At 46.1% G+C, this 27,613-nt stretch overlaps 1 protein-coding gene and 1 long non-coding RNA gene across 4 annotated transcripts in view; one reads left to right on the forward strand and one right to left on the reverse strand.

Annotated features, from left to right (window-relative positions):
• The first annotated feature begins 1,574 nt into the window (after positions 1-1,574).
• Positions 1,575-27,613, forward strand: part of LOC308176694 — a 44,687-nt gene continuing 18,648 nt past the window's right edge. The window contains exons 1-5 of the long non-coding RNA XR_013938503.1: positions 1,575-1,954; positions 3,674-3,849; positions 9,296-9,461; positions 14,265-14,755; positions 22,410-23,797. This is a non-coding gene — a long non-coding RNA (uncharacterized lncRNA). The remainder of the gene's footprint in view (positions 1,955-3,673; positions 3,850-9,295; positions 9,462-14,264; positions 14,756-22,409; positions 23,798-27,613) is intronic.
• The window catches only part of LOC308176681 (uncharacterized protein), a 187,945-nt gene continuing 175,080 nt past the window's right edge, over positions 14,749-27,613 (reverse strand). The window contains exons 5-8 of one of the 3 annotated variants that reach the window (XR_013938468.1): positions 24,417-24,678; positions 21,564-23,372; positions 18,424-18,942; positions 14,749-15,596 (exon numbers count right to left, since the gene is read on the reverse strand). The gene's annotated coding sequence lies outside the window, so the exon portion shown is untranslated. Of the gene's footprint in view, positions 18,943-21,563; positions 23,373-24,416; positions 24,679-27,613 lie in introns of all 3 variants that reach the window. The other 2 variants (XR_013938469.1, XR_013938470.1) reach the window with 2 other exon arrangements.

Below are 27,613 nucleotides of genomic sequence, written 5' to 3' on the forward strand. Positions count from 1 at the left end.
TATTCTGGGTGAAGCTCTTCAGAGTGAAACCTGCGTGAAACCTCTGCTAAACGGATGTTTGCTCTCTCCGTCCTGCTGGTGGTGGACAGCTCCTGGGTTAGAGTGAAACGATCGGAGCTCCATGCTGCAAGGAGCCTCAGGATGCATTTGGCTTGCCGGGAGCTGGTTTGCAAGACCCCCACCTCAGGGCGTTCAGGGAAGGGGTGGCTGCATCTTTGTGTGCCCGTGGAGGCTGGTGTAAAATGCAGCTCCTTGGAGATGCTGTTCTGGGCAGGTTTGCCAGCAGAAAATGTGAATGTGAACCAAGGAGAGACCACAGAGTGCAGGTGGCTGAGAGACAGGGACCTCTGCGAAGCTGGACTTTTAAGTCTAAAAGCCGAGTCTGGTTTTATGCACTCGAGGCCTTTATTGGTGGCAGCTCCTTAAAGCTCAGCTCTGCATTTGGATCTCTCCTGGGCACAGACCCTGGTGGATCAGCCAGGATCTCTGCCGCTGCTTCGATAAACATTTCCAAGGTTTATTAAATGTGCTTGATGACGTTCTTTTGTGGAGACAGTAATTTGACAGTCATCACGTGAGAAACTCAGGATTTGCCATCTGGCCTGGCAAGACTTTTTTCTTCTCACCATTAATTAAACTGACGTTATTGCAAACTTTTATTACGGTGGTTATGATTTGGCCTGCGATAACGCTGGGGCTAGTACTGAGGCATGCAAAGCACCTTCCACTTGCGTGACGTTAGCAGGAGGTGCAGCTGAGCACTTCGCTGGACTCCAGTGTCAGCTCCAATAACAAAGTTTCAGGGCCAATTCCTGCGAGCCCCATTCAGGCACCTTCCCCTGGAGCGGGTTCTTCTGGTTCTGAGGGGATAGTTTCACAAGTGGGAAGACGTAGCTGGGGGGAGGAAGGGGGCAGCTGCTCGGCTGCAGTGGTGGTGTATAACGTGCCCCGACAGGAGAGCTCGCTGACCACAGCTCTGCCCTGCTTGGTGAGGCCGTGGCCATTAATGGGAAAGTGGATCGGCAGCAACAGATTTTTAGAGCACAGTGCAAAAAGAGAGGAGGGCAGTGCAGTAGGACTAACACTGAAGTCATCTGCACAAAGCAGGTACATCATGCTGGTGGCTGGTGTGAGGAAGAAAGAAATGAAGCTTTTCTGGTGAAGGGACAGGAGGTGGCTGTATTCTGCCTGGGGTGGATGTGTGTGGTATCCAGCATCCTAACCCATTTCTAATCCCTGTTCAGATCCAGCTCCAGCTTCTGGGATGGCAGAGCCTCTCCTGTCTTCCTTCACTGGCCTCCAAACTGTGACTTTGTGAGTGTGCCGAGACCAGTAGGTTTGAAGAAAATGGAGGGCTGTGAGGTTTGTGAGACGGCATCCCCAGCACTAACTCTTGCCATTTTTCCCCTGTCAGAACCTTGAATGTTCAGTGGCTCAGAGTTAACTCAGCAGCTTCAAGGGATTCAATAATATTTGTTTTTGCCCAAATCCTTCGAAGTCTGAGGGAATGGAGACAGAATCAGTTTGAGATGAAGAGCCAAGAAAAGTAAATCATCCTTGGATCCGGGTGAGCTCTCATTTGAAGAGGCCACAGATGGCAGGGATGTTCATGAATCAGCACTTTCAGAGACCTCTGCCCATTCAGAGAGCAGTGTGTGTAAACAAACACGAAAATGGCACGGAGCCACAGAGCTTTCCAGATCCTTCCTGTTCCCTCCGCACCGCTGAGGGGGCCGTCCTGGGAGCAACCACAGAGGAGAGGGCTGCCACACCGGGCGCTGAGCTGGTCCCGGGCTGGTCACCCTACACCCCGTGCTTTGGCTGTGCGAGAGCCAGAGGCCGGGGTGACGGCCAGGTGCTGTCCCCTGTTCACCTGACAGCACACCCAGGTGTGCTCTTCAGGCAGGGAGGCAGCTGCTGACTGGCAGGCACTTGGGGTTTATCTGAAATGGAGGTAAGGAAGGAAGGGTGAGGCGAGGACATGAGCTGTTGCACCACTGCACGGCTGCAGGTGCAGAACAGCTCCTGTGCAGTTGGGTTCCGTGAGGTGGGCCTGCCCCTGGTGTGATCCTGCGCTTTGACACCTGCATTGGGTCCAAGTGCCCATGAGCCCGGGGCCTCAGAAACCCCCCACAGCTCCTGCCGATGTGAAGTGGGGAGATTCTTCCTGCACCTGTTTGGTGCTTGTTAAATGTTACACCAAGAGAAGGCAACACCAGAGGGCTGTGCCGAGAACCCCACTTTGCTGGATTTGTGTTGTGTGTACTAGGACCTGCTGGCTATGAGGTTCCCAAGAGCCACAGCGTCACTTCCGTGCCTGCCCAAATGTCAGCCTGGGGAGTGCTGCTCCTGAAGGGTGACATGTAAGTGACGAGGACTGGCCAAGCCAGTAACTGTGCCTGAATTGTTTGTGAGACTTTTATAGACAATCTCTCTGGGTTGAAACACAGTCCGAATCTTCAAAGCACTGTGTGGGATGGCAGCTGTGGGACTCCTATTAAAGTTACTAGGCATCACACAACCAAAAACTCCTGTGACACCAGTGTGTTTCTGCTGGGAAACAGCTGCTGCTGAGACGAAGGAAAGTGGAGGAAAATGGACTCCACCATTTTGCTCCCCAAGAGCAATACCTCACTAAATTTCAACCCTAGGGCTTGCGTGTTTCTTGTAATGATGGTGGATATCAATAATAGTGGATAATAGCTATAACAGAGGATGTCACCAGAGATGTGCAGAACATTTGAGACATTGGGATTTATTGTCAGCAAATGAGATGCTTCAAATTCATTGCAAAGTTGGAGAACATCTGACTCTGTAAAGAAGTTCATGGAGTTAAATGAAGGGAATTGAGTGAATATGACGAAGTCAGAGCATCAGGTTGCCATCCATGTTCCCAGAGAAGGTTCTCAGAGAAAGTCATCACAAAGCATTACCCTGAAAAGTAACTACCTCCTACAGTGATAAATAGTCAAGAAAGCAGCTAAACGTAGTCACCAAATGGCTACAAGTTGATAAGCTTGAAAGCCTGGCTTTTTCTTTAGGAAGGTAGAAGAAAAGCATAATCTTTTTTGTTACTTTTCTGAGGGTTTCCTGTGATGGTGTCCAAACTCTAGCGGGGTTGTCTTAACCAGCTTTGACTGTCAGTGGTAGAAGGCAGCAGCCGGGTGCTAGCTGAGCATGCAGGGAGGCCTGGCTGGAGGCTCCGTCCCGCCACAGAGAAGTGGCAGTGGGAGCACTGACGCACTGGGTGGCCGGGAGCCGGGACCCAGCAGCTGGGGATGAGGCCCTGGAAGAGGGTGTTTCTGACTGGTGCCAGCTAGAGAAAAAAGCAGCCTGCTGACGAAGCTCAGAAAGTGGAAAGCGTCATATGGCACTGGGCTTTAGGGTAGAAGAGCATGGGATAGAAATGAGCAGTACAGAGCAATGAAGTGCTTGAGGGAAAACACGCTTTAGCGAGTGAGCACAGCCACAGGGCAAAAAGTTGCCCACCAGGCAAATACCAGTGATCATATCATAGGCAGGGAAATGGAGTCAGGCTGGTCACAGTGCTTTTTGTAACTCTTAGAAGACACTGATGGATGAAGACTCAGGGAAGAGAAGCTTCCTTTTTCTTACTGTTTTGACATCTTTCAGGCTTTAACATGAACTACCTACCATTATCCTAATTTTACAGATGGGGACAGACGGGTTACGTGACATGCTCAGGATCACATGAGCAGTCTGTGTCAGAGTGAGAAACTGCACCTGGATCTCTCAGTTGTGAGGCTGTTGCTCTGGCACTGCGTCATCCTGACTGCAAACACAACACCAGGATTGACTTTGCCTGTGTCCTTCCTATGGCTACCAATGGTAAGGTTTTTGAACAAATCAAAGAAAGCAGAAAGAGTCACTCCTCCAATTTGTATGTCCAATCCTATCTAGGCAGTGGCATAATGTACCCTAGAGGAGTCTGTAATTAATACAAGTAATTACCCCTTGCTGCAAAGACTTTGAGACATCACTGGTTAAGAATCTAGATGAAACTTTCACCTTGTTTACCAAGTGCTTTATGTTGTGTGATTCAGAGTGGATTGGGGTGATATCTGCAGGAAAAATTAACTTATAACCAAGATGAACACTGCAAACTCCTTGGTGCCATTGACATGACTTGGCCACCACTGGAGCTTTAATACAACTAGAGAGGAGTCAGGTAAAAAATAAGACTGGAGAAATAGTCATCAGCTATTGCAGAGGGGTTTCTTGTGTTTGTCAGCGTTCGTCTCCACCACTCCAAAAGGTTTAATATAACAGCTAGCTGACAAAGGAATGGGTATCAGTAGTCTGGTGACACAAGAGCACATGCAGGTTCTAGGCATGTTCTTGGTCTTCAGCTATGCCAAAGATCATCAGGATTGTTATTTTCCAAAGAGCCCAGGAGATCATTGTTCCCAATGCACAGCACACCTGGGGCACGTCCCACTCTAAGCAGGGCAGCTACTGAAAGCCCAGCCCTCAGTGGAAGAACCTATCCTTTTGACTCCAGTTCCCAAACCTACTACTGACTTATGCTGCTCCAGATATGTGCCATGGGCTGCTGCTTTTAACCTGGTAGTGTTGCCAGAGGCACTGGGCACCTGGCATTTCATGACACCTAAGAAACACCCATTAATTGAAACTCATCAGGCAAACAGCCACTTCTGCTTGCTGTGGCTCTTTTTAGCTCTTCAGCTCTGAAGTAAGGCTGACAATTTTTGCTGGTTTCTCAGACCTCCTATTGAGTTTTGCTAATTAATATTTTTGAAGTACTTAGATGTTCTCAAGTCTATGGTGATCCAGAGAATTATTATTACTGCTGGTATTATTAAGACTAATAATACTGCTAATAACCTTAGTAAGCCTGGCAAAATTCAATTTGACTAAAATTCTTGCCACAAATGAAAAAAAAACCTAACTTCAGTGATGTGAGGGGGTACGTGACTCAGTTACCAGTACCTGCTGTTTACAAGGGGCAGGAAGAGTATATTTGCTCAAATGAAAAAGGTCAAGGCAGAGGCCCATTTGCTGTTTGTTAATAAGTAATCTAAAGTACAACACAGCTTTACTGTAACAAATCGGCCTGGCTTAGCTGTCCTTCCATCACCATTATTTCCAACACAATTCTTGACTAAAATGCCAGTTCAAAAATAATCCACATTCGCATAGATTATTTTCAACATCTCCAAATCCACGCAGAGGACTTGTAGCTGGGGATCCACAGCAACAATAACATCAGAAAACCTCTTCCATATTTTTGCCAGTGCTTGTCTCAGGACACTGTTGGCAGCAAAGGCTGAAATGTCAGATAGAGCATTATTTAATTCCTCAGAAATTCTCCTGTAGGCTCAGTCAGATTTGTGCATCTTCCCTATGGAAGTGTGCCAGTCCAGAGCTGTGGTGTAGCTAGCCTGCGTACAGCCAGCCCCCTAAGTTACTGATGTAACTTACAAATCCACCTACGTCATCTCGGCACCTGGCCCACAGTCAACAGTTAAAATTCAAACATGGATGTCAGAGAATATCTTTCTTCCAAGTATTGAGCATATGTGCACTTTATGCATTGCAACCCCTGCCCTGTCATTGTCTTTTGCCAGAAAAATGGTCATTGTCCAAGCAACAGTTGTCTTTAGTCACCCAGCAGTATTTTGGAAAAGGGCTGGAGTAATGATGAGCCTTTGTGGTTCATCTATTGGCTGCAGGTAGGATTCATTAGAAAAGGTTTTCTTATTAATGAGGCAAAGCAATACTTGTGCCAGCTGCCAGCTAACCACAGATTCTCATCTGTAACCCTTAATGTTCATGTCCTTCAACTGTACTGGCCTGGGGCACTTCAGATGTCACACATCTGATCCTTAAAATAGAGATTGTGAGGTACACCCTGCCGGAGCAGCCGGAGCACAGAGCGTGGCACTCTCAGCAGGCACCCCAGCGCCGGTTTGTGAGGGTGTTTTTTCGTATGCACAGGCATTTCTTGGAGGAAGGTAGCTGCACACACACGCATGAGGTCACCTTTGGAAACAGAAACCCTGTGGATAGCAAACAGTGATTTCTAGCTTCCTGAAATACAATTTCAAGAGGCAATGATCCTTTAACTATCAACAACCCAGTCCCGACTGCCTGTTAACCGAGGGGGAGGGAACGAGCTTGGTGAGGGAAGATTTTCCCTGCAGAACAGGTCACGTTTGGCTGTGAGCGCAGAGCATCTTTCTGGTGCCAGAGCCTTACTAAAGTCTCCCTGAGCTCTGCAGTCCTCGAGGCCACCAGGGCCTGCCGCCACCCAGGGCAGCAGCACATGAGTGGTGAGAAGTAGGCATGGCTTTCTGCAGCTGCCCCTCTGGCACCACGCAGAAGACAGTGAGGCTGAGCACCAGATGTGCAGGTGAAGAGAACGTACAGCAGACAGGGAAGAACATGCATGGCGGCAATTGTAGGGTCTTTGTGGTGGGATGGAAAGACGATTTTTGCAACTGAGTGTTCACACGCGTCAAGAGATAGCGTCAGTGACTCCTAGCTGCCAGGAGCGGAGTGTTTTGGATGCCCTGGAGCCCTCTTGTTGTCTGGGGGAAGCTGGCATGGCTGGCGCTGCCCTGTGTGTCTGTACCTGCACGATTGGCTGCAGCTGGGTGGTTGGCAAGCAGTGCAGTTCACAGAGATTCTTGAATTGATCTGATGTGCACAGGATGTTTATCCCAGAACACCTGGGATTGTGGTGGAATTGATGCCCACTTCTATGAAATCTGGGCTGATTTCATCTGGGATCTGGGCAAATACCTTATAGCTAAAGCGAGGCTAAGAGGAGGGTAGCATGAAGTCCTAGATCCCATGCTACCACGCTGCTCTGAAGGAGCATGTGGCCGTGCCATATGTCACACGTCCTGGCAGGGAGAGCAGTAAGCATTGCTAGCTGGCAGCCTTGGCAGAATGGTGATGCCACATGAAAATGCACGTGTACATTACTCATGAGATACACATTTGCTGCCCATCCCCGCCTTTTCGCAGTATTATATACCCAGGGTGGTGGAGCTTTCTGTGCCTGTCCCTGGATGTTGTGCTATTTCCTCTTGCTGCACTTTGTTCTGGGTAACGTCTGTTGTAGTGAGTTGCAGGAGCCTTTAAAAACGCTGATACACTTTGCTCTTCCTCCAAAGTCCAGTGAGGTTTTACTTCTTCCCCTTGCAGCAATGGGAAAACTGGGGTACCTGGATGTCAGGTGATTCTCCTGAAGCACTGAGACTAGCTAGAAAATGTTAAGTATTCCCCAAACCTAATCCTGAGCGTTAGTCATCACCCCCACGTCACCATCAATGGCATCACGACAGCCAACTTGTGGATTATGCAGTCGTTCATGGGAACATGAGAGGCATGTACTGAAAAGCAAACCCAGTGCCGCAAACAGCACTGTGGAAACACACACCCTGTTCTAACCAGTAGCCATGATACTGGGAAAATGTGCAGGTGGTTTCAGAAACTCATAAGTGGTCTATTATCACAGAGAAAGGGGAAAAAAAAAAACCTTAGGGAGGTTTCCCTATGACCATCTGTTAATTTTCCCCTGAAGCCACTATTGATTTTCTCATGCTAATGCCCTGCGCACACTGCTGTGAATCAGAGCACTGCACTGCTGTTGCTGGACCATGTGAGCTTCCCCGACTGAAATTAGCATGCTGGTATGCTTCCTCAGTTTGTACCTCAGTGCTTCTTGTGCCTGGCAGTCATCAGCCTTGGAGACAAGTCTTCTGCTTTTCCGTAGACCCTGGGCTTTGCTGCACCTCAGCTTGTGACAGTGGTGGGCTCCCTTTTTCTACTCACCTGCCTTCTTCCATGTAGTTTCTGTAGCCCATCCTATTGTAACAGAGGCCTTGCTCAGACACCTAGCTGTGCTTCAGTCTGAGATCACTCTACTATTTTGTGCTACCTTAGGGATCAAGTGCTAAGACTGCTCATTGTCTGCAGACCCCTTTGCACTTATATTTTGACCACTGCATGGAGATATACAACACAATAAAAATAACCACCCACCTTGGTGACAACAAATGTCAACCTTTTGTATGTGCCTTGCAGTATCCATAGCCCCTGTAGCTAATGGTGGTCTTGGGGATGGATCCACCAGGGACTAGCTCTGTGCTTCTGCCTTGTGCCAAGCTGTGGCTGACATGAGTTTGTTGGGGCAGCAACTGTATGGTCTTAGAGCGTGGTTGGCAGCTTCTCCTGCTTTGAGCTGGAAGTCCCTGATGTTGCCTAGGATGGTGAATGCAGTGAAGATCCAAAGGTGAGCTATGGGGCAGTGGTGGTGGGAACCTAGTGGGGCTAGCTTGGGCTGAAGGACACAGTTCAGAAGAGCTTTCCCAGCTTTCTCTTTCTTTTTACATTCTTCTGAGATACCAGAAGAAGGTGTTGGAAGGCAGATCATGGCTTGGGGGCAATACAGACAGCTTTGCTCTTTATCCTGGCACCTGAGAGCATTTATTAGAAGTGACTCGGGCTGTGGCTTGATCCTGATGTGTTGTGTGTGTACTGGGAATGCTCAGTGGTTTCCAAAGGAACTTACTGAGCATTGCAACAAATGGGGAAACTCACGGAGGAACAGTTGCTGCAGTAAGTGAAACTTTGAAACAACTTTTGCTTTTCATTTGTGAGCAAAATATGGCATTTTCCAAGCATTTTTATTTATTTGGTTCAGAGCAGAATTATCAATTTCTACCATTGCAAATATAATTTGTGCAGTGAAAATGGAAACCAGCTCAAGTTGTAAACTGTCATGGATTTGGTCCCAATGGAAGCTGATGTGGTTGAATGTTTCCTCAAAGAAATGTCATCATTTGTGCATTTTTATGGTAAATAATTCTGGAAGAAAAAATGTATCTAATATCTATGAGCAATGCATATAGATGTCGAAAGTGTTTTGCTATTTACTGACTGTCTAAATACAATTTTTTCCTTTTTTAGAAGAAACAAAAAAGTTTTTCCCTCCTCCCACAAATGAAGAGATGAATGCACCACTGCGTGTCACACAGAGAGCCGAAACAGGGAAGGATTTAGTGTGGTGCTGGGGTAGGACACTGCTTCTGTAGCAATAGTAGCAATACAGAATTTTCCAATGGCTTTCCCCCCTTAGTGGACATTAATTCATGAAACTCTTCATTTATACACCAAGACCTGAGTGCCCAGCCTGAGTAACTATGTGGTGTAGCCATTTGCAGATGCAATTATAAATTTTTGAAGTTATACCCAGGAGCACTTTGATGTCTCAGTATTAAGCTCTGTGCTTCTTGATTTGTAGTGCCCACCTGCTGACTGCAGAGCCAGAACTCTGCACCGTGTGCCCAAAGCAAGCCTGGAACTTCTTCACAAGGTCCGAAACCTTCAGCATCGTGGCCAGAGAGACTAATAGGGGAATTTTAAGGCTTTAAGTCTATAGTGACCCAGCCCGGCAGATCCTCTGGAAGGTGAGTACTGACAGCCTTTCTGTCACAGTACACCTGTTTAATCTGAAACACTGATTGCCATCAGCCAGGAAGTGACAAACAGGGTCACTGTTCTCCTCAGGGTCATTGTCCCCATCTTCCACCTCTTGCAGAGCACCCAAACCACAAGGCAGTGAGCTAAACACTGCTCATCTGCCCTCGGCTGAGGATATGCTGCTCTACAGCATGGCGCTGTTGAATCATTGGTCCAGAAAGCAAGTGCACGCGAGGGAGCGTGGCTGTCTTTCCTACCGGTTTGAGCATTCACATGGGAGTTTGAGAATCTGGACTCTGCTCCCAGGACTGTTTATGCATTTTACATGAAACAGTCACCAGGTAACATATAATCCCCGATCAAAGCCCTCAGGGGATTTAGGCAAAGCAACGCCCAGTTTCTGGATCCTCATCAGAGTTAGGTGTGAAATGGGCAGAGCTGCTTGGTCCTGTCAAGACTGGGGCAGTTCTGGGCATGCAAGAAGGTGGAACTCTAGATAGCTGAGGAACTTGGGAGTATTAAAAAAGTTGGAGATTGAAAGGACCAGATAGTGGCAAGGACCTAGAAGCTGCAGCAGGACGTATATGCTGGCATTTCAATCCAACGTGCAGATTTAGGGTAAAACCTCAGGTGCTTCAGTAATGCAGTCTTCTTAGAGGAAAATAATTGTTCTCACAGATTCCTGAAGTGGAAACTTCTTTACATAACAATTTTATGTGTTGTTTTTTGTTTGTTTGTTTGTTTGTTTTAATGTCACATTCCAGCCACTGCATTTGCTTGGATTTCTTTCTACTAGGCAGCATGTGCTGAGCTGCACAATGGTGGCTGCCGTATGAATAGCTTGTTATTCTTACCAAGCGTGACAACTGCTGTAGCAAAATCAAGAGCAACCTGCTCTAATGTAAACTGATTTCAGATTGCCCCCGGCAGTCCCAGCTACCTCATCTAACCTCTTTTTTTTGCCAGTCATTTTTTCTTTCTTTCCTTTTTTTTTTTTTTTTCTGCTGAAGACACACCCTATGCTTTCTTACAAGGTGTTTTATCATGCTGGCTTTTGTACCACTGTCCCCAACATGCAGAGCGTCTCTGGTATTATCCTTGGTACTTTCCACAGCCATTTGGATTCTCCAGCAGATGCAGAATCCAGCTGCCAGCCTGCCCCAGGGGTTAGCTCTGCCGTTGCTGACAGTTGTACCCAAGAATACCTGGCTACAAAGCACCACAGATGTGTGCCCAGCTCTTGATGGGGCTGTTGTATCTTTGATACCCCACCTGCATTTCGGAGAGTGCTGTAGGGCTTGATAAGTGCAGACGAAGTCTTATTCAGAGTGACAGCAGTGTCAAGTGGGCAGCAGTTGTGCTGGTAAGAGAGAACATGGAGGGTGGGTTTGGGGCAGGCAGTATTGCTGGAGAAGCAGTCTGATTTGCCAATCATAGCTGCCAGATCGGTGTGTATGATGGGTGTGATATAAATTACTACCTATAAATAAATACCACAACAGTATTTTAATGAGGTGTTTTCTAGTAGCACTTGTCCAGGCTGGTTGTGTTATGCTAAGGCTGGAGAAGTATCTCCAAGCAAGCATCTTAGCTAGACCTTCATAAACATGGTCTCACCCAAGATCTAACTATGATTTGTTTGGATAAGAGGTTTTGCTTGTTTGTTTCTGGACATACTTTCAAATACATATGGGTTTTTGCTTTTATTTATTTATTTATTGCTTCTTGGCCCAGGTTTTGTGTTGGTGTCATAGACCCTAACTGGTGCAGAGATGAGGGCTATATCTGGTGCCTTTTCCGAGCATTCATTGTTGTTCTGACAAAAAGGTGCAGAATGGCTGGGTCATCTGCGTTTTTTTGGGTGGTAATTTGGGGCTGTGACTCACAGGAGTGGCCTGTGTCTCCCCTTATGCACCGTCCCATCTCAGGGAGCAGTGTCCTTAGCTTCTCGTGGTGTGGCTGCAGACCTGGCGCTGCCACCCGTGCTGTTGGTAGCTGTGCTCTCACTGATCCACACCCCACATCTGCACTGTGGTTCGCTAAGACCCAGCAACCAGTCCTGAGGACTTTTCACAGCAGCTAGCAATTTTTAATGAGCCTTTGGCAGCCTGGACTGCTGAACAGATCACTGCGGATAAATGTGCACATATGCACTATTTATCTGTCCTGCTCTATAGGGTCCCCTCACAGTGTTGTATCGGATCCTGTAAGGTTGCCCCCTGCATACCTGAGCACACACACTGCTTCATACATCTGTGCTAGGGTAGATGTGAGTCTAAAGATGGGCCACGGTTTTCTATGAGAACCAAACAGATCCTGGTAGGAGGCAAATACTGAGGCAGGGGTTGCATTTGGAGGCTGTATCTCAGACGTGGCTTTTACAACATTTTAGGCCAAAACATTGGTTTAATCAGAAAGCCTCTCAAATGTTAAATTGTCACCACAAGAATGTATGGGTGCTGCATATATCCAAAATAAACTCAAGAAATAGACTTTCTCATGCTACCTCTGAACTAAGGAGTTTTTGCAACTTTGATGCTTGTACATTAAAGGCAGGACCTCTTTTCTGCTCAGGTTGAAGATCTGAGAGAGAAAGTTCAGTTCTTTGATCCTTAAAGATAAAATCTCTGAAGTGAAGTCTCTTTACTGTCTGGACTTGTGATGCATACACCAAATTCATTCATATTATAAATAAGTAATAACTGGCAGGTGATGCTATGGAGATAACAGCTTCACCCTTTTCGAGGAATCATTAACTCCAGCCAGGTCTCCCAGATCAGCAGCTATTAAAAAAATAATAATTTTGGTTGGAGGGGACATCTGGAGGGCTACACTCCAACCTCCTCAAAGCAGGGCTAACTTCAACATCAGCTTAGGTTGCTCAGGACTTTGTCTTTACATTTTGGATATCTCCAAGGATGGGGATTTCACAAACCTCTCCCAGCACCTGTTTCACTGCATGCCTATTCTCATTTTGAAAAATTTCTTCTATTATATTCAATGGAATTTCTCCTGCTGCAACTTGTGGTCATTGCTCTTGTGCTGCATGCCGCTGATGAGTCTGGCTCCGTTATCTGCATGCAGCCCAGGGTGCAATTGGCCATCATCACTCACAGGCACACTGCTGACTCATGGTCAGCACTTTGTCCACCAGGACCCCAGTCCTCTGTTCAGTGAGCTCAGTGTTACGCACAAACATGCCGATGATGCATTCGCCCTATCAGCCAGGTTGCTGGTCAAGACTGGTCCTAGTGTTGTCCCCTGAGGAATGTCATTTGTTAATGCCAATTAAAAGTCGAGTTGTTGACCATTACTGCCTTTTGACCTCCATAGCCCAGACATGTGCTTTTTCCAGCCGTGCTGTGGTCTGTCCATCCAGTCCATACTGCTCGTTTGCTAAGTGTGGGAGACAATGTTACTGGTTATGCTAAAGCCAAAGTAAGTGACATCCATTGCTTCTCCGACCTTGTCCCTCCAGCCCATAATCCTGGCACAGAAGACAACCAGGTTGGCCAGGTACAATTTGAGCTTAGTAAATTCACGCTGCCTGTTCTTAGTCACTTTCTTGTCTTTCTTGTATCTGGAAGTGGATTTCATGTGGCCTTGCTCTGTAATATTCCCAGGAAATGTACTGATACTTTACAACTGACATCTTTTTCTTTGCTAATGCTTTGACTAATGCCTTTCAGAAGAAGCCATGTGATGGTATGTGTGGGGTTTGTGAGTCCTCCAGCATGAGCTGTGTTGGTTGAGGGAATTTTTGGTAGAGAGTGGCCAAGCAGGTCAAACTCAGAAGCAAGCTAACCAGGACACTCCTGCTTCTCCTCTGCTGGGAATCCCTTTCTTCCCAGCCTACCCACCAAGTATGACCTGCCTACCATTGTTGTCATGGCTTTTGTGTTACCACAGGGCAGGAATCCTGAAGAGAGGAAATGATAAAAGAGGAGGAATGAGACTACCAGACTAACAGACAGTAGAGTGTGGTATTGTCAGAGCTGGCACCAGGAAAGGCTTTGACTAGTTTGAGTAGGAGGAAGAAATAAGGAAGAAGAAGGGGTAAGGTTATCTGCATGGAGTGCTAGGTACAGGCATGGTCGTTTCTAGAGAGCATGAGTAGTTCAGTCAACAGGAGGGGTCAGGCACTTGCCAAAATACACATTAGCACAATGGCCTGTAGTAGGTTGAATTCACAGAAGGCAGTTGAGTTTCACTAGGTAAGACTTTGGCAAAGCATTTGGCCTGCTCTGGCCCCACAGTCAGACCTGGTGGATTTCCAACCATTTTCTTTCTTACTTTCTATAGTCGTACTTACCTCACTATTGTACTTCAGGCCCCTGTGAATTAATCTGCCATGCCCTCAGATGCCTTGAAGCTCACTCTTGCTGCAGAGGCCTGGCTGCAGACACAGCACCTGCTCCTGGCCAGGGAGGCATCCATGAAGTCCCCTGAATCCCTCCTTTTCTGCGGAAAACAAAACTCTTGGAAATGCTGGTCAGAACAGCGGTGGTCTTTGTGGGAGACACTGGGGCATTCTCAGCTGGAAAGGCTTGGCAGACCAGATGCGTCCTCTGTGCCTGGAACTAGCCCGTGTAATTGCAATTGAGGAAAGAAGCAGGAAGGTGCAGTGGTGGGAGGTGACAACACTGCATGAGCACTTGGACAGGTGGCATTGGGCATGGTTTGCTAATTAGCAGAAACATACATAATCCTATTGTCTTTCACTGTACCTATATTAATGTGACTGTGCAGCTGTATTCCTGTGATGGCCTTACCTTTGTAATCTTATCTAGCGTATTAGAAGACTTTCAACAGTGATGCACAGAAAAGCAAACAGGACATCGGTGTAGTGACAACCCTGCTGTGGCTCCATGTGCATCTCAAATGGAGGAGACACAATCTCAGACACATGCAGCTGAAGTTTGGATTTCTCTGCACAGCAGATTGAGGTTTCCAGGGTCCCAAGGTACGTGTGAGTACCTGCACGATGGACTGCAGTCCCTCACACACTAATGAAATCTGACTTGCTGGGTCACCCTCCTGCTTCATTTGCAGTGACACAATATCATTTAAAGTTGTTTGCTTATTACAGAGATAATATCACAAGGTGTGGTGCCCTGATGGGAGTCTAGCAAGAAAGTAACACTCATGCACCCTCCCACCTTTGGCAGATCGTCTGAGGGTCCCTCATTGGCTTCGTGACGGAAAGTGGTTGATTCACCTCCACCCAGCAGTAATTACGTGTTGCTGTCTGCTGGAAGTTCCCATGTTTGGCATTGGAGTGGTAAGCCTAGAACTCACTGCTGAGATTAACTGCAATGTAAAACCATGATTTCTTGATGCCTCTGTTTTATATTCAGCCTAGTAAAAGTTACTTAGTGCATTATATCATTTACTTGTGATATTATATAATCATTAAAATATTCCTAATTGCTGTTACCCTGACATACTCATACTTCTCAGCAGCTATTTGCATGCAGCCTTCCCATCAAACAAGAGAGCAGTTCTGGTAGCAGAAGAGTTGGTGATTCTTTTTGTTGTTGTTTTATTTTATTTCATTTTATTTTATTTTATTTGCCTTTTAGGAGAGTCTTTTTTTTTCTTTTTTTTTTTCTCCCTCCTTTTATTCTAGATCCTCATGCATACAATAGAGCTCCTTCCAGAGGGGCTTTGCTCGCCCCTGAAAGCTGATCGTTTTAGCCCCTTAATTTTAAGACACAATTACTCCCTTGTCAGTGCAGTTCTTACCAAACCAGGCTGGCTTGGCAGGTCTCCACTCCTTCTTTGTTTAAGTTTATTTATTTTTATATCAGAAAGGTAGTAAAATTGACAAAAGAGGTTTATTCAGACTCTAACTGCACAGTTTACCTCACATACAAAATAAAACATCCAGCACACTTCCTTTTGTTTGTGGCATCAATGCTGAACTGTTATAATGCCAGAGTTGGGTAACTTCTCCCTGCCTTTACCTTTTGAAACCTTTTTTGCATCAGTGTCCCATGCTCAGTTTTCTGTTTGCTCTGCACCCTCCATCTTTTCGGGATGTTGTTGGCTCAAAGTGGAAAACTTTTCACAGAGGTGAGTCCAAGAACGTAGGGCCCCAGCCCCAGCAGGCAGGGCTTTCCCTAGAAGAGAGGGATGGAGAAATGAAGGGAGAGGGCTCCCACGGGGGCCATTTTGGGTAGAATTAGTGGTGCCCCCCGAGCAGTTCATGTGTCTCCTCACTCAGCTTCTGTGGGTCCCATCTGCCCCCAAACACTGCATCAGGACCAGCCGTAGCCTCACTGGGGTCAGGCCTCCACTTGGCTGCTTCCCGTCCTGGAGCACCTCAGAGCTGCTGTGCTGAGTAACCTCTTCCACGGCACGAGCACTAAACCCTGGAGTCCTTACTCAACCAGTGGGCTCTCATTTAGGGATCAGATTTAGTATCCAAATGATCCTATAAACACAGCTATGGAACAGGAGCTGCAATCTATTTAGCAAGGTCTGTTTTCATGTATGTTCATCAGTGAGTTGGGATCAGAGTGGGTGTAGGTCCTGGGGATGGGTGACTGGAGTTAGCAAAGAAGAAAGAGGTGTGGGTGGATGGAGTAACATTTCAAAACAGAAGGTGAATTCACAACTCTAACTGGTGTACATCAATACTCCTGCTACAATGATATATGGGATCTGGAAAAGTGAATAAATTGTCTTTAAAAAACCAGTTTAATTGAGGGAATAGAGCAGAGACAGCAATGCAGGAAGGATAAATTAATTCACTCAATATTATTTGTCAACATACCAACTTCCCCGCCTTTATAAGCACTGCAATAGTTCTGTCATCCAATGCAGGCACACGACATGTCAACTAATGGGGACACTGCTGCTGGGGAGGCTCTTGGACAAGGTCAGCAATAGCCAGACCATATACTGAAATGTTTACTGCAGAAGCAGGTTCATTTGTGACCTGGGCACTGGGACTACCCAGCCTCCAGCCCCATGTGTGTATTTTGGCGCCAGCCTTCCTCTTCTGAGGCTCTGCTCCTCACCTAGGCTGTGTATGTAGTCAAGTCTGTTCTCTGCAAAAGGCAATCAGTGACGTTACTGTGCTCTGCTGACCAGGGATACTGTCTAACAGTTGTTCTGAGTGCACTGCAGGTTACATGCATGTTAACCGCCATTTTGACTTTGGGGAGTACCCTACATCAGATGGTGGGCTGGGATATTTGCAGGCTTGTCCAATAGCTTATTATGTTCAGCACTACTGAAAGCCAGGGGAATGGGGTACCCAGATCCCTTTGGTGCTGTTACCATCCCCATCCAGCTTTCCTCAGCCATGCCTGTAACCTGTCCACCACCAGTATTGCTGGGTGTCTGTGCCCATGTGCTTTAAGTGCCTTCCTTTAGAAACAACTGAAGGATGTGCTGCAAAGCATGCACATTGTCTTTGCTCTTAAACTCACCAATGGGTGCAGCCAGAAACCAGGCCTTGGGAACTCCGGTTTTGACTCCGGCACTGTCTGATGAGCTGAGTCCTGCCCTTGACAGCCCAGAGCTGCCGCTCACCCTCCTGGAGGTGAGGTGACCCTGGTTTGGCAGGTCACACACCCACACCATCAAGCCCTCCCAAACATATGTGGTGCATCATCACCTTTGTGCTACTCCCAGCTGAACAGAGAGAGGACTTCACCTCCCCTTCTTGTATCAGAAAGGTCAGCCCCAGCACAGACTGCCTTTTCTTTTAAAGCCATTAAAAGGATTTTACATCATAAAATGCTGTAATAGCAATGCAATTAATGACTCTTTAGAAGCATTCAGAGATTACTGGCTCTTGGTGCAGTAAATAGAAAGCAGTGAGGTTCTGTAGTTCATTTCCAAACAGGTGAGTGGGAACTCTGAAAGCAGCAGCGATTAGTGTGTCTGCAGGTCTGGTTTCTCCTTTCCCTGAAGTGAAGGTAGGCGTTAGTCTGAGGTGTGCAACATCAACATCATGCCTGATATAAGATTTGCCAATGTTCGTTTGTTGCTTTCTACTCTTTAGCAATCAAACAGAAACTTTTCAGCTGGTACCTTCTGGGTGACAAGGTTTGAGAAATAACCTTTCGGTCACTATTGCAGCATTGTGAAAATATTCTTAGGTGATAAGACAGCTGCATCCCATGAGTAGAGCTCATTATCGCAGCACAACCTGTGTTCCCTGGTATGGTTCAGAGAGTTTGTTACCAAAAATGTACATTACTTCTCTGGGTGGTAGTGTATACGCTGCAAGAGAAATGCTCCAGATGGAGCTGCTCAAACTTACATTAGCATATTTCCCCGTTATAGAAACCTTTAAACTTAGTTCTGCTTAAGCACCATTAGTGGCAAAAGCTACATTGCCTGCTGTGGCAGTGGGACTGGGTCAGTAATGCCATGTTATGATAAATAGGCTGTGTTGTATCACAAATATTGTGATTGCTCAGGAGACTGGTGACCCTCTCGTTACTTTCTGAAGCTATATTTAAGTTTCAAAATTCATGTTGTTTGCCATATAAGCCATAGTAAAAATGAATATCGTTGTAGTGATATATAACAGACAAAGGTATCTCTTCCTGGTGAAGCAGTGTTGAGTCATTATATATTACCACCAAAGGAACAAACTAAGTTTTAACAACAATAGTTGGCAGTATTTCTATTAAATGGCATTAGCCAATAATTTCTAAAAAAATGCCTGTTAATTACAGCATTCAACCCTTGCAGACAGTTCTATTTTACATGAGTGCAATCCAGTTTCCAGCCATCAGCTGAAGACTGTAGCCTTTCGTTGTAGCTGAACAAGACCATATATTACCAGATTCCTTTCTGGTGTAAATCTATTGTCACCATTTTGTTTTGTTTTTGTTTTTTATTATTTTTGGTTTTGGTTGGTTGGTTGGTTGGTTGGTTTTAATCCTGACACTTCCAAGTAACATTCAAAAGAGACAGTTTACTCACCGCTACCTCCAGGCAGCTCATCTGGCTGGTGAGCGACCTGCCAGCTCAGGTCCAGGGCAGCTGCTTAGCTCAAACACGGCGCTCTGCTGCTGCGGCTGGGCTGTCAGGGCAGCCAGCCTAGCTCCAGAGCCCAGGTGACCTGCTGTCCTCACGGCAGCCCTAACACCAGCAGCAAACTGCACGTCCGGAGGCACAGTGCTCGCACAGTGCCACATCGCACTGCAGCAGCCAGCCTGGGCTGGGGACTGCTGGCGGAGCTGGGGTGGGTTGAGGAGCAGGAGCTGCCTGCTAGTTGGGGCATCCAGCACATTCTGCCCGGGCATCTGGGCTGTATCGTGTGTCCCTTGAACACTGAACCCCCTTGGCATGTTCAGCAAGAGGGCTGGCACAGGGTGTCCTGCCACAGCCTCTGCTGCTGGCCCTCAGCTGCTCGCAGGAGGTGTCTGCTGGGTTCCCAGCACATCTGGTAGACGTCATGTCATGCCACGAAGCGTTACCTTCTTGCTACACAAATGCATCCTAGAAGGCACAGAGAAGGAGCAGTTAAGGATAAATCTCTTGTAGGCAACTGTAACAGCGGCAGGAAAAAAGTGATATTTGTTTTGTACTTATCACTTTGACTAGCTGTAATTATTATTGCTATTGTTAGTGCTTCTATTTGCAATATTACCTGAGGCTGCCCAGCCAGCACTGGGCTCCATTGTATTCAGCACAAACGCATCCAGACCCCTCCAAAAAACTTCCAGATCAGAATGCAAGTGACGTACGATGGCAGAGAGGAGGGATAAAACCAAATGGATACAATTAGCCTAGGCACAACTTAGTCATTCTCTTCTTGGTATAATTATGAAATGGACAAAGGTAGCGCCAAATAACCTCAAATGCCCTTCTGGCCATAATTAATTATATTGCATAATAATAGTGTCAGTTTAAACATTGTTTAAAACCGATGCTTTGCTCAAAATTACTGTACAGCCACACTTACATCTTGCACAACAGAGTAATACATAGCAGTGTCTTGACTTCCATTTTCTATTTCATTGTGTCCTCTGCGCATAGGAAAAGCTCTTGACCAAAGAGGAGTCAGTGGTACAGTGGTAAATAAAAGTGGGTAGATTCATCTGTCTGTGGTATAGAAGGAGCAGGTAAATACTCGAAGTGCCCAGAGTAGAAGTGGGTACAAAGGGAGTGCCCTTTGCCTGCATTTACCCTTGACTACACCACTTAGAAGAGTTGCATAATTGATACAATTGAACCACATCAGTCCTTTATTTATAGAACATAATGAAATGGTTTTCAACATCCTGGATCACGCTACATGGGTGATTGCCATATATGCATCCAAGGAGAATAAATAAAAACATTTCCCTAAGGTATTCTGTCTCTTCACCTTCTCTAGTTGCATCCACGACTTAATTTTGAGAGTTCTGCAACTAATGCAGCATGTAATCCTGTGCTGCTATTGCACACACTTTGTCCAGAGGAGAGCTGCAGTGATGCTGCCCCATAACACTGGAGGTTCACATTTCCCATGTAGAACATAAAGCATTGTCATAGATGGCGGAAAAGTGTGCACATAGCTATACATACCACAAACTGCTTAACACAGACCCCCACATTGTACTGAAGTTACTCCTTTTTTTCAAACTTTGTTAGCTTATATTTGACATAAATCTGGCTTGCCTAGAAAGCAGACAGGCTCTAGCTCAAAAAAAAAAAAAAAAAAAAAGCTGTGGCATGTGATAGTTGCTTTCAGTGATGGAAATGGAAATGAGTCATGAAGTGGTCCCCTGATAAACACAAATGGCATAGATAATCTGAGCCCACTGTTTGAGCCGCAGGCTCCTGCACCAGCTTGTGCTTGTGATGATCATAGAATCACAGAATCATTAAGGTTGGAAAAGACCTTCAAGATCATCTGGTCCAACCATCACCCTACTGCCAATGTCACCCACAAAACCATGTCTCTCATTACTGCACCTTGCACTGTGATCATCATCCAAGGACAAGTGTGGTCTACAACAGAAGCATGAGCATCAGGTAGCACTGAGAAAGGATTACTATAAAAGTTATAAAAAATAAAACACTGCCATTATTTCATCTTTTTTTTTTTTTCTGTCATTGGAAAAATATGGATAATTCAGAAGTATTTCTCTTGCTGGCTGTTTTGTCCATCTTTACATGATGTTCTACTATTCCTATTGCATCATTTGAACTTGGCCTTTACTTATGATGCTACATTGTTTTATGTATACACTTTATAATTAGAACTACTAATTGCAAGCTTGCTTGTTGCCTTTAGTTGATTTTCCAGAGCATTACTTGCAAAAAGATCACAATTACTCAGTTCTTTTCAATTGCTCAGTGAGTATTTTCATGCATAGAAACCAGGACTAGGTGTTTAATTTACTGTGTTTCTAAGCTTTAGACTGTGCCCGTCTGGTGTGCAGAAATGATCTGCATCAAAAATTTAATCTTTTCTGAGTTAAGTTCTATTCTCATAATCCTTTTTTTTTTTTCTGAATAAAATTAAAAAAAAATCACATCAGACATACCGAGGGAGTCCTGCACTAGCTGTTACATTAGATTTTAATTGTTTGGGGTTTTTCTGACATGTATAACTCTAGCCCAGACATATTGTCGTATTCTTGATATGTTTGGGAAAAACAGCACACAAAAAATATCCATACAGTTTAATCATTCTGCAAGAAAGAGCTAGTCATTTCCATATACATGCTGCAAACTTAAATACAATGGTCCCATTTTATCATTTGTTATTTCAACTTTGCTGATGATTCAGTGGTGTTATTCCAGTGCAAAACTGGAGTAACGCAGCAGTGAATCAGGCTCATTGGCTCTTCATCTCGCTATCTAAAATGAGGATCCACCTACAGGTAAAATACTATCATATTGCAAGTATCTCACAGACTGCAATCTGTTCTGGCTTGTCAGATCTTCATCGGTAAAGGATTGCATAGGTTCAAAATTAAAGCACACGCTGAATGTTGTTTTAGTCAATGGGAATACTCGTGAACAAGATGAGCTGGTTTTGGCTTTTCTAATGACAAATCACTCCAATGAAAAATATCAGAGCATACAGTTACTTTTTTCTTTTTTTTAATTGCTGATGTTTTCATTACCTGTGGCTGCCATGGATGGAGAAAGCAGCACCTCCACCGCTTTTCCAAGCAGGCTGCAAGTTGTAGGGCCAGCTCCCTTCTGGGGACGGGGCATGCAGCTCCTGCACCAGCCAGAGGAGTTGCTGGGTGTGCAGTGAGCTCAGTGACGCTCTGACAGCAAGAGGCAGTGACTCTCTCCTGTCACCACACTCTGATGTTGGTGACAGCTCCAAGGAGACACCTCCAAGTGTGTTCTTGCAGCAGTGGGAATTACATCAGACACTACAGCTATTTTATTGGCAGCCACGAGCTCAGCTTCACTGCACTTTGGTAAAACCTCAATGGCAAATAACACTAGAAAGTGCATATAAGTGAAATCAGCATATTCTTTCAGTATGAGTAGTTCATGATTTATTAAACAGTCTCTAATCAAACTGCCAAATAACTTCCCCCTTCCCTTTTGTCATTCCAAGCTTGTTCCTTTCCAAAGGCAGTCTTAAGGGGCATCCCACAGAAATCTGCATTCAGCCATGCCTGCAGATGTAGCCCTCCCCCACTTGCACAAACATACATTTAGCTCTCGTGCACTTTGTGCTTGAGCTGATTAATAAATAGATCCCAGGTATATGATGATCCTGATAGGCTTGGCAGGAAACAGCCAAATGCCTGTTGGTTTGAGCAACAGCCATCACAGGGAACCTAAGCAATTAACTGAGTGTATAGATTTGTTTGCATGGTGGGGGGAATTACCAAGGTGAGCTGCCTGTGGCACACTGAGGGGCTGGGAGAGGGGCTCTACTGTGCACCCAAGGATTGCACTGGGAACACAACTGGAAAAGCTCTTTTGTTTCCACCACATGGCAACAGCATCACCTTGGATAGTTGCCGCAAGCACCCAGCAAGGCCTCGGACCCATGGCTTTGCCCAGCGTGGCTCAGATCTCCACACCTGACCTGCTCAAGGCACGAGTGGTGTCGTGTCACACAGGCTGCAGTCTTCAGGGTGACATCAACACTGAGACATCACTGCTGTGCTTCGCTGGATTAGCACAAGCTTTTTCACCCCGTTAAAGGCTTTGTCTCTTGGTCTTCAACCTGTAATCGACCCAGGTGTTAGCAGGTGAAAGTTGGCACTGTCTGCTGGCATTCAGCTGGAAGGAGCTGATGGCATCAGGGTGCAATGACAACTGGGTGACACCATAAAAAGAGCGGCAAGTTGTTGGCAATCCCAGTAGAGAGGGAAGGGGGGGCCGTGACCTGCCACTCCCCTGCCGAAGGCACAGCCTTGGTGGCAAGGTTTGGCTGCAGCAGATGGGAGATAAGCAGTGTGTGTAATTGCACTGCACAGCTTTCAGGAGCAGAGTGAAGGCTTCATTCTGCAGTGACACCCAGCCTCTACCACCACGGATCAGTTGTCACTGTCAAAGAGACACCAGGTGAACCCAGGAAAAGTGAAACATTATGAGAAAAAATGAAGAATGAACCAGAAAGACAGAACCTTACATTAACACTAATGTAAACACTGTTCTATTAAGAATTGTCAGCCTAGTTTTTATCTTGTAGCAGAGAGATTGTTTTTGAGAACATATGCAGAGCAAAATGAATTCATAAACCTCTGTACCAGGTGCAATCATTAGTCAGTAAATGAATTACACATAATTATCTGCTTTGTATTTAATTCACTTGGCTTCCAGTTTCTTACTCTTCATACAGTGAAACTCTCTATCTCTCTCACACAAACACACTCTCCATGGGCAAGGAGGTTTTGGAGGGCTGCCATCATCCTGACTCATGAATCAGACTCCATGATTTGAATGATATTTATCTAAGCCTGCAAACAAAGAAGATGGCTATGTGTCCAATGAGAGAATAATTATTGTTATTATGTTTATAGAGCAACAAAGTCGGGAGTTAGGACCCCGGGGGAAAGGCGGCAGGAAGGGCGAGCTGGGCAGAGGCAGGAGGCTGTAGGCAGTGTTTCAGTGCAGGCATGTGCCAGGGCCCTCGCAAGGTTCCCTGCCTGTGAGTCACCTCTGCCAGGAATCGCCCAGCGGCCAAGGCGGGTGGCGAGGTGATGCCTGCCTCAGCGGGGACGCTCGCCGGGAGCTGCAGGACCACCTCCCGGAGATACCAGGACAACGCAGGGCCTGCGAGGGCTTTGGTAGTGGCTGGAGGAGTTGGGGTTGGCGCAGAGCATCCTAGCCAGCTCCACCACTGTGAGGCTGAGGACTGAGGACGGGGATGTGCCGGTCTGCGGTAAGTCAGCCCCGGCTATGCCAGGTAGCAGAGCTGAGCAGCAGCCTCCTGCTTGCAGTAAATGTTGCGTATTTTTTTCTTTGCAGAAGCCAGCTGTGCACTTATATCCACAAATACTTTATTTTAACTAAACTAGAAGGAAAGGGAAATAAATCCGTAAAAATCCGAAAAAGCTTCCTTTGCAAGTAGCACAGCTGCTGCCACAGCAAGTCGCTTAGAAATAGAAATGTCCCTTGGCATGGCATTTGGGCTCACCTTGCTCCGTGACCTCAGTGCATGCTTGGGCAGAGGAGCCCTGCTCCACTGCCTGGGAGAGCTCGGGACACTGTGACAGTGGCAGATCCTTGCGTGACCCAGGCTTGCAGCTGCTAGGTCAATGCTCTGTGTCCTTACAGAAGGCAGTGACAGAGGAGACTTTACCTATTAGGGCAGTCTGTAGTAGGCAGTGAGCTTGGGAGAACCAGTAATTTGAACCCCATATTTCTAAAATGCACCTGCCACTCTAAATCCTCATTCTGCCTGGGACTTGTTAGAGCCTCCTGAATTTAGAGGGCACCCCATGCCATGCCAGGAAGGGGACCTCAGGTGGCTGATGTGTGGCTGTCTCCAAGGCACACACCTGCACAAGGCTCAGGCACGTTTCTTGCTGGGCTCCTGGAGACAGGCCAGGTCTCACCTGTGTTCATGGCTGACTCCTGCTGCATCTGTACAGCACGACAACAACTGGTAGCTTTCCTTCGTCTTGGCACCGCCAAGCAACAGCCCTGGTCATCACAGCCACAGCTCTGTCTGGAGATCCCAGAGAAGAATGCCAGCCTCTGGAAATGGTTTGGTTTGTGGTTCAAGGGCACAGCCAACCATCGTAAAGGCAAGCAGCACTCCTGTTGAGAGAATCAGAGCAAGTGTTATTTACCTTCAATAACTCAGGTTTAGATGGTAAAGTTTGAGCCACCTCGCAACTATCTCTAATCACCTTTAGGTTAACAACACACAGCCAGGGAGACAGCAGGACAAACAGTTGAAGTTACCTGGCAATAACAATGAACTTAGAAGAAATCCTACATGAGGAATAAACCACCCTGGTTTTGCTCTACCAAGGTCAGTGTGAAACACTTCCAAATTTAGCCCTTGTTATTGGAAGGCAGGCAAAACCAATAGCCTGCATAATAATCAATGCTTCAAAAATACCACTAAAAATAGAAAATAAATTACTTGATGTTACTTCCAGTCAGCCCACTTTTAGAAACAAGTTTTATCTTGCTAGATGTTTTAACTGATGAATAAATCCATGTTAATATCCCAGGAAGAAACATGGAAAGGCTTTGACTAAGGAATTATTGCCAATGGAATGATATGAAATGATACTTTGGATCACAAAGCATTCCTTTGGGGATGTGTATTGCAAGTGCTGGCTTTTATAAACTGTAGTAAATCTTCCTTACTTAATTCCCTCTTCAGAGTAACTTAAATTTTCTGGAGAAGGTTGATAGAAAACATCTATGTGCCAACATTAACAGCCCAGAGGAAAAAAAAAATATATATATCTTTTATATGAGAGCAATCGAAAATATTGCTGAGACGATACTGGCCACAACAGGAGAAAATGTGTTTTTACAGGCTTTTGGTAAAGTCTGGGAGTCCTGGACCAGGGCTGCCTTGATCCCACAAAACTGGTGCGTAGCCTTGAGAAAGCCAGGCCAGCTCTCAGTGCTGCAGTCTGCCTTGCCGCAGCAGCGATGAGGCACTGGCTGCCTCCCCGCTGGCCTGGGAGAACAAGAGGACATCGCACTGGTTACCCAGACTCATGGCACTTCTTGGCCTGTATTTACCACTGAGGACTGCTGATCCTGTTGAAGATCATTTTTTAGAATGGAAAAGGACCTCCTGGAGGGACAGTCCTCTCACCCTCCAAATAAACAATCAGTTGGCCTAATAAAAATATTACTGGTCCCCACAAGTTTGGTCTACAAGGCATTTTTAAGATCCTTGGATGGAGGAGGTGAACAAAACCATAGTATATTATCAGGTGGGTAGAGAAATAGCTGAGCACAAGAATTCATAAATAATATTGCATACAGAGCAGTTTCTGCATCTCCCGCCCCCCCCTCACTAATACATATAGGCTTTATTATTAGAGGGGGAAAAGTCAGACAGTGCCCACACTCACATGACAAGGGCTCTGCTGTTTACAGTCCCAGAGAAATAATGCCGTGAACTATGGGACCAACGAGAATGCCGTAAATACTTCTCTCTGAGCTGGCTGACAGAAAACAGTCACAAGTACAGAGCTATAAATTGCTGCTTCATTATAATCACTGCATTTGGCACACCTGTTCCAGCACACCTTGGGGCTGTTGCTGGACATAATGTGCCTTTATTTTTATTTTTTTTTAATTTTTTTTATTTTAATTTTTAAACACAGATGGCAGCTGGCTTTGTACATGTGAACATGGCCATATTGTCACATGCACCACAAGACCACAGAGCAGTCATGCTCTTCACTGTCAAACCCAAGGAGGTTTCTGAAAAATGTGGTTCTGCAGTTGCCTGGTCTGACTGAGCACACATGGCAAGGCTCAGGTGCTGCGTAACACGGCTGTGCAGCAGGCACCCGTCCAAACATCGCAGAGCGTGGGCAAAGCAAGTTTAGGGCTGTCTGCACCTGTCTGGAGAGATGTATTTTTTCAGCACAGTACGTGGACTTAGAATCAGGTCCTTTTCCAGTGTGAAGTCTGTCACAAGGTAGTGATCTTGGCACAAGACCAGTAAGGAAAAAAATATTTCAAATTTTGAGAGAGGAATTTTTCACAATTTACAAACGATTTGATGTTAACAAAGTTCTAAACTGGAGTCAGTGACAAAGGAGCGCAGGTTCAGCAGGAGAGTTTTGATATAAGCCTTACAGTCGCTGGACTTTTTGAGTTACACCAGTGAAGCTAGACTAGTATTTTATGGGATGATTAATAGTCTGTGCTTGCTGGGCTTTTACTAGTTTTTGGTAAAGATACTCAAGCAATATAGAATAGGAATATTGTTTACCAGCCCTGGGAAGATTACACTGCTGGGCCATGTTCTTGTGTGCTTTGGACGGTTCAGAAGGGGACAGGGAGAAGGAGGAGGAAGAACCACATCCTCCTCTAGATCACAAATCATGTTTGTTTGTACCTGAAGGACCATAAATTGATCTGTTTGCAGAGTACTGGCCTGTAGCCTGGGAACTTCCATTAAAAGATGTAGCTCTACTGCACTGCACCTCTCAGTGTCAGAAGTGGCATCTTCAGCATGCAAAGAAAAGCTTTAAGACCATGCTTGTGGTAAAGAGGAAACACCCTGATGAATCTGACAGCAGAGTTCACCAGGGCTTTCCCATGGGGCACTGAGGTATTTTCTCCCTTGACATTGCAGCACGCTCTGGCTCCCAGCTTTAATTATTCCATTTTGTCCTGTTGCACCAGCCTTGCTCTGGCAAGAATATATGAATTCGTCGTTTGGGGATGTGATCTAGCGTTGACCTTGTGAGGTTCTTCACACACACATAAAGAATCCTCTGGAGCCAGGGAGAATTTGGCTCTACAAGCTAATGGCAGGACAGGTCATGTCCTTTATGTCCCGGGCACAGGAGATCTGCCTGCATGCCCACAGTCCCAGACCTTCCCAGCCTCATTCTGTCTGCTGCGACGGAGGAGTCATAACCTGGCCTCCCACGAACAGCTCTGTGGTGTGACCGGGCTCTGTGAGGCCATGGAAATGAGTCCTCCAGCACAGCTAATGGGCACAGCAGTGAAATACAACCTTTTCTGAAGAACCCACTCCTGC

Source organism: Anser brachyrhynchus (assembly GCF_964034855.1).
Source record: "Anser brachyrhynchus genome assembly, chromosome: 12".
In the NCBI taxonomy this organism is placed as follows: Eukaryota; Metazoa; Chordata; class Aves; order Anseriformes; family Anatidae; genus Anser; species Anser brachyrhynchus.